We start from the raw sequence: 7,500 nt of genomic DNA, 5'->3' as shown, positions 1-7,500 counted from the left end.
GAACATTAGGCTAAAATAGTAGATCTACAAGCTCACAACACGTTACATAATTGTGTATGCTTGTAGAAGACATATATTAACTAAGAGCTTTGGTGTAGAGAGAAATAAGGAGGGGACGAAGTATAGAACCTGGTATAGGTTTTAAGAAGTGGTTAATACTGTAGTGTATACTGTACCATTACTAGTACTACATCACAACACAAGTCAATCAATCTTTATATACAGTATTAGGTATTCAAGTCAATATCTGACATTTGGTCCAATGTGATGGTCAAAGTACAAAGGTCAATGTCGTGGCTCAACTATGCACACCAGGTTGCCCTTATTGTCATTAGGTGGTGGGAGAGTTGGGAAATGCTCTACGTTTTCATAGCTTTTCTCCAGTGCCACCAACATTAACTTCTGATTCGTTTTTCATGTCATGAAACAACAGTCATGTATCTCTAGTTCACAACTCTTCCAAACATCCAGGGTGAGGAAAGTCACCTTCAACATCAAATCCAAGAGAGATTGTGTGTTACATTCTAAGGTGCAAGTACTAATTTATTTGGGTTCCAAATACCATAGATTTAGATTTATTTCGGAAATAAATAAATACAGTAGGCTACATGTATTAATTTATAGTTGCAGTATAACGGCGATAATACAAAGACATAACGGCGATAATACAAAGACATTTTAGTTTTTCTTCCTTTTTAGATATATCTTTGGCATTTGTATGCTTAAGCCAGTGTAAAGAGACAGGAAACCAAGGGCAAAGAGAGAGAGGAGAGACAAGAAGGGATCATATTTGAAGCCAGGTGTAGAAGCATTGTCTGTGTGTGCACTAAAGCAATGTTTATTTGCCATTATGCAGTTTTATTTTGAACATATTGGCATTGGAACTGGACCTTTGATGTCTATTTTTCTAAGCCAAATGCTGTAGCCAGGGGAAGGGGTACTCTGCTTCAGAAATCAGTATCAGGGGGTACTGCAGCCAAACACGTTTGAGAACGGTAGAGAACCACTGCACTAACTGGTTGAGCCACCAGCCACCCTCGTTTGTAGTTACTGTAGTGAGTTCTGTAACCTTTGAGACCTTGGCAACGTTGTATAATTTCACAATTGTACAGGCGCCAGAGACAAGTTCTTTCTTCTATTCTTCAACGACCCAAAATCCACGACTAGCAGCATCACTTTTCCACCTCAAACATGTCTCACAAGTAATCCCATAAATTAGAGGTTCTCAATATTGGGTCCGAGAGGATAGTTAGGAACCAGTAAAGGTGGTTGCACACTGCTGCGTTTTTCGTTGCGAAATGCGTTTTTCAGGGCAAGGAGAGAGAGAGAGATAGAGAGAGCAAGGGACCGAGTGGTGCGCGAAACGGGCGGCAGTGTGCAAACGTGACTGACATAACGTGAGGTTGATTTTTTTATTTGCGTGCTCCGAAATTCACTCCGATATTCGGCCCGAAAAACGCAGCAGTGTGCAAAGACCTTAACTCAGTGAGTGTACAAATGGAAACAAACAAAACTCATAAGGGTCTAACACTGGGGTCTGAGAGTTTAAAGAATCTTATGAAAAGGACATCCGTGGCCTAATCAATGCATATCAAACCTCTAAAAAAAACTCTCAAAAACTCTGAGAGGGAACAAATGGAACCAACATAATTCTCTGCGGTAAACAAACACTCTAGCACCAATCAAGATAAACCAGTTCCAGTGGTTGTCCTAAGATATCTGCACCATCAATTCCTGGCACTGCTTTGTTGCAGTGCAAGGCACATTACTCCTTGTAATTAAAAATCTCACCCGTGCGAAGTGAGTCGTGCAAACACGACATACGTGCATATCTCCTTGCATGGGCCGTTCTGTCCATGACATTAGTTACTTTATGTTTAAATTTAATTGTAAATCTTTTTTTTTTTTGCTAATTTCTTTCTTTGGCTGACACACAGAGTGAAGCGTAGGATCTGGAATCTGAATCTGAGATCTGAATCTGAGATTTTATTGTAATTCAGTCTCTCCACCTCCTACCACATCCTAGTCTCTCTAGTCTACTCTAGTCCGTACATTCTCTACCATCTGCCTATCTCACCAGCAGGCATTGTCTGCGCTCTCTTCTGTGAATCAGTTTGTCCTTTGGCTGTCTCCTCTCTCTCTCTCTCTCCCTCTCCCTCTGTCTCTCTCTCTCTCTCCCCCTGCATCTTTCCGAGGGCAAACAAGAAAACTACAGCTGTGGTTGGTTGGTGTGTCCTGCGGTACAATGCCTCTGACTGTGTCGCTGTGTGTCAACCAGCCGTGTCATTTGCAAACCCTGGCTTCCACGCGCCTCCTGTGCACATCTGTTCCTCCTCCCTGCAACCTCAACTTGTTGCTGGATTTGCATACGGTTTGGGAAGCCATTTACACAAAGAGCGTCCGCGTGAACCAGAGACACCTTGCTCTCTGCATGTTATCCATGTTATCCTGTGCCAATAGGTGTCAGTCACCCATGTAGAGTAGAGTAGAGTAGAAAGAAAGTGTCTGGCTAAAAGGTTAGTGAAGTACGTACTGTAGGCCCCTGAGCAGAGGGTTGCAGGTTCCATGTTCCCTTCTGAATTCACCCTTTGTTAGCCTCCTGGTTGGTCCCTGACTGACCAACCAGCAGGCTCTATCTGCCTTGTCCCGCCCTGGTTCCGCCTTTTTTATGTTGAATTAGCTAAAACATAATTTTTGGAGAAATAAAAACATTTAAAAACATGCTGATTCACTATGCTGCCACTGAGCAGCTCCAATTGACTGAAACAAAGTTTGAAATTAGAATTGAGCACACAGAATAACAATATGAAGCAACTGAATTAACATGGCAGTGGATGGAATGTCCCACTGAATGTCCCACCAAGACACAGCAACCAATGGGTGTGGAGAGGGGCAGGACAATGGGCGGGATTTGACAAAGGGTGAATTCCCTCTACAGACTATCCACACAGTTCAATCCCTACTCAGAACAGTTGAACGACCCACATATCGTCACTGTCTGACCTCCTAACTCCATTTTTTAGGTTTTAGATTATAATTTTTTGCATAAATCAGGGCTATTGAACACCCTTTACGTCTGTGTGTTGGTTAAAATAATATTGAACCAATGGAAAGTAGTAAAAAGTTCTTAGTAGGTCAAAACCTCCTAACTCCACTTGAGCTCATTTTCCCGAAATGAGCTTGTAGATGTTGTTTTTTTTAAATACTAATAAAAAAAAAAGGATCGGTTTTGGACTTGAAAGGTTTCCATCCGACAGCAAACTTTGTCATACGACAAATAACAGCCGATCTACAAGCTCATGCGTCGTGACGTAGAACTGCTATTTCTTTCTGAAACATTTTGAACGAAAGCGAATACAGGGGGGCAGCACAGCACGCAGGCAGCTATGGCAGTAATTTCTTTGTATATAATAGGCTATGCGTCATATCTGCCATGTGCAACTTCAAAGCCTACCGATGTTTCTGGTTGACATAGGCACATTTCACTCAGGTTTTTTTCATCTCACTCATGTCACTTTGTCTGCTGACCTCACAAAGCAACAAAATAAAAATAAAATAAACAAAAATAAAAATAAAACAATTCACAGGAGGCAAGCAGTGATCACCCCATGATGTGCACTGCAATGTAGTTTCAAATGCACATTGCAGGCCTTTTTTGAGAGTAAAAAAAGAAGAAGACACGTGTGACATGCATGATCTGGGCAGATTGCCCAAGGAAATGTGCCATTCTCAACCCAAAACAACGGTACAAGCCAAACAGAAATGTAATTGTCAACGACAAAAAACACAATTTAATCCTTAATCGCAATTATTTGAGTCACAATTAATCATAATGTAAAATGTCATCATCGTGACAGCCCTAGCTATGGCAAGCCTCATTGTCACTCAGTCCACTCAGCCTGGAAGCATCTCTCCCTCTATCTCTCTCTCTCCCTCTATCTCTCTCTCTCCCTCTATCTCTCTCTCTCCTGCGGCCTCTGCCCATTAAGCTTGTTTGGTTTTCCTCTGCAGACAGGGAGCCCTCCGTCCGTCCCCACTTCCAAAACAATCATATCTGTGCTCTGCGCTCGAGGAGGTTCACTGCCGGCACTGTGGGCTCACACAGGCTGAAGTGTGAGCTAAAGAGGAGAACGGACTGTGTTCTCGGCACTGTCTGACCCAATCCTCTTACATCCACCGGAGACGCAGAGCAGAGCAGCTTACCAACTCACTGCCGAAGTGATACAGTAGTAGCACGCGCACACACATGCACACGCACGCACACTCACAGGGGTGTCGCACCAAATTCTGGGCCCGGGTACAAGGATTCACTGCGGGCCCCCACATGCTTTAACTATTGAAAAATAGCAGATATACAAGCTTGCAGCACGGCACCAAGTGCCGCGCTGCGAGCCTGTAGATCTGCTATTTTTGAAAGATCTTGATCATTTCTAATTTCTTAAAGTCTTTGAATATTTCAAATCCTTCTAAGGTTTTTTGAAAAACCTATGTTTCTATGTCAGTGGTGCTCAAACCTTTTTGTTTGAACGACCCCCAAAATGATATGTATTTGGCCACGGACCCCAATCTCAAAATATTCTAAAGCTAAAATAATTAAGGCCCCTCCACCTTGGGCCCTGGTAATTCAGTCCCTCTTTTCCCCCTGGTAGCACACACTCGCACACGCACACACACACACACACACACACACACACACACACACACACACACACACACAGAGAGAGAGAGAGAGAGAGACTTGCATTATAGTCCACATTTCAGCAAAGATTAAACTCCAAGTCACCGTAACTTGTCATGAGGAGAGAATACGAAGTAGTTTTGTGGTTTAGCGGAAAAGGCAGACGACCTTTGCACCCCCCCCCCCCTCCCCCCTCCCGATCCCTATTGATCTCGCCCTCCCGAGAGGCGGGACCAACAGCCCACAGCGGGCTCTATCATTGGACAAGACCGCTGGACATTTTGCCCTGCAGGAGATGTGATTGGGCCACGGGCCCTGATGGAGAGAAGAGCATCCTGAAACAGCATGACAGAAAGAGGCTTGAAAGGTTTCCATCCGACAGCAAACTTTGTCATACGACAAATAACAGCCGATCTACAAGCTCATGCGTCGTGACGTAGAACTGCTATTTCTTTCTGAAACATTTTGAACGAAAGCGAATACAGGGGGGCAGCACAGCACGCAGGCAGCTATGGCAGTAATTTCTTTGTATATAATAGGCTATGCGTCATATCTGCCATGTGCAACTTCAAAGCCTACCGATGTTTCTGGTTGACATAGGCACATTTCACTCAGGTTTTTTTCATCTCACTCATGTCACTTTGTCTGCTGACCTCACAAAGCAACAAAATAAAAATAAAATAAACAAAAATAAAAATAAAACAATTCACAGGAGGCAAGCAGTGATCACCCCATGATGTGCACTGCAATGTAGTTTCAAATGCACATTGCAGGCCTTTTTTGAGAGTAAAAAAAGAAGAAGACACGTGTGACATGCATGATCTGGGCAGATTGCCCAAGGAAATGTGCCATTCTCAACCCAAAACAACGGTACAAGCCAAACAGAAATGTAATTGTCAACGACAAAAAACACAATTTAATCCTTAATCGCAATTATTTGAGTCACAATTAATCATAATGTAAAATGTCATCATCGTGACAGCCCTAGCTATGGCAAGCCTCATTGTCACTCAGTCCACTCAGCCTGGAAGCATCTCTCCCTCTATCTCTCTCTCTCCCTCTATCTCTCTCTCTCCCTCTATCTCTCTCTCTCCTGCGGCCTCTGCCCATTAAGCTTGTTTGGTTTTCCTCTGCAGACAGGGAGCCCTCCGTCCGTCCCCACTTCCAAAACAATCATATCTGTGCTCTGCGCTCGAGGAGGTTCACTGCCGGCACTGTGGGCTCACACAGGCTGAAGTGTGAGCTAAAGAGGAGAACGGACTGTGTTCTCGGCACTGTCTGACCCAATCCTCTTACATCCACCGGAGACGCAGAGCAGAGCAGCTTACCAACTCACTGCCGAAGTGATACAGTAGTAGCACGCGCACACACATGCACACGCACGCACACTCACAGGGGTGTCGCACCAAATTCTGGGCCCGGGTACAAGGATTCACTGCGGGCCCCCACATGCTTTAACTATTGAAAAATAGCAGATATACAAGCTTGCAGCACGGCACCAAGTGCCGCGCTGCGAGCCTGTAGATCTGCTATTTTTGAAAGATCTTGATCATTTCTAATTTCTTAAAGTCTTTGAATATTTCAAATCCTTCTAAGGTTTTTTGAAAAACCTATGTTTCTATGTCAGTGGTGCTCAAACCTTTTTGTTTGAACGACCCCCAAAATGATATGTATTTGGCCACGGACCCCAATCTCAAAATATTCTAAAGCTAAAATAATTAAGGCCCCTCCACCTTGGGCCCTGGTAATTCAGTCCCTCTTTTCCCCCTGGTAGCACACACTCGCACACGCATACACACACACACACACACACACACACACACACACACACACACACACACACACACACACACACAGAGAGAGAGAGAGAGAGAGACTTGCATTATAGTCCACATTTCAGCAAAGATTAAACTCCAAGTCACCGTAACTTGTCATGAGGAGAGAATACGAAGTAGTTTTGTGGTTTAGCGGAAAAGGCAGACGACCTTTGCACCCCCCCCCCCCTCCCCCCTCCCGATCCCTATTGATCTCGCCCTCCCGAGAGGCGGGACCAACAGCCCACAGCGGGCTCTATCATTGGACAAGACCGCTGGACATTTTGCCCTGCAGGAGATGTGATTGGGCCACGGGCCCTGATGGAGAGAAGAGCATCCTGAAACAGCATGACAGAAAGAGAGAGAGAGAGAGAGAACAAGAGACAGCAACACAGTATATGAGAGAGAGAGAGAGAGGAGAGAGAGAGAGAGGAGAGAGAGAGAGGAGAGAGAGAGAGGAGAGAGAGAGAAGGATATGTAGTGAGAAAAAAGAAAGAAAAAAGAAAGGATGAGGTAAAGATTGAGAGAGAAAAGGATGAAAGCAAGAGGTAGTGAAAGAGAGAGCAAAAAAGAAAGGGATGCAGTGAAAGAGTGTGTGTGCGGTGTGTGTGTGTGTGTGTGTGTGTGCGTGTGTGTGTGTGTACGTGTGTGCGTGTGTGTGTGTGTACGTGTGTGCGTGTGTGTGTGTGTGTGTGTGTGTGTGCATGTGCATGTGCGTGTGCCAACAGAGAAGAACCCAGATAGTGGTGTGTGTCAAGAGTGCTGTCACTCACTCATCCATCCAGCTGCCTAATTGGCTCCTTACCCTCTCTCCCTCTCTCTCCCTCTCTCCCCCCCCCCCCCCTCCCTCTCTCTCTCTCTCCATCAGGCGTTGCTCCTAACCGCGCGCCGGAGGCCAAAATGCAGATGAGCTCTGCCTCGCGTCAGGGGGAGCTTCTGCTCTGCTTAATTATCTGAGAGAGAGAGAGCGAGAGAGAGAGAGAGAGAGAGAGAGAGAGAGAGAGAAAG

Source organism: Nannobrachium achirus (genome assembly GCF_963921795.1).
Source record: "Nannobrachium achirus genome assembly, chromosome: 16".
Taxonomy (NCBI): Eukaryota; Metazoa; Chordata; class Actinopteri; order Myctophiformes; family Myctophidae; genus Nannobrachium; species Nannobrachium achirus.
This window is presented reverse-complemented; position numbering follows the sequence as displayed.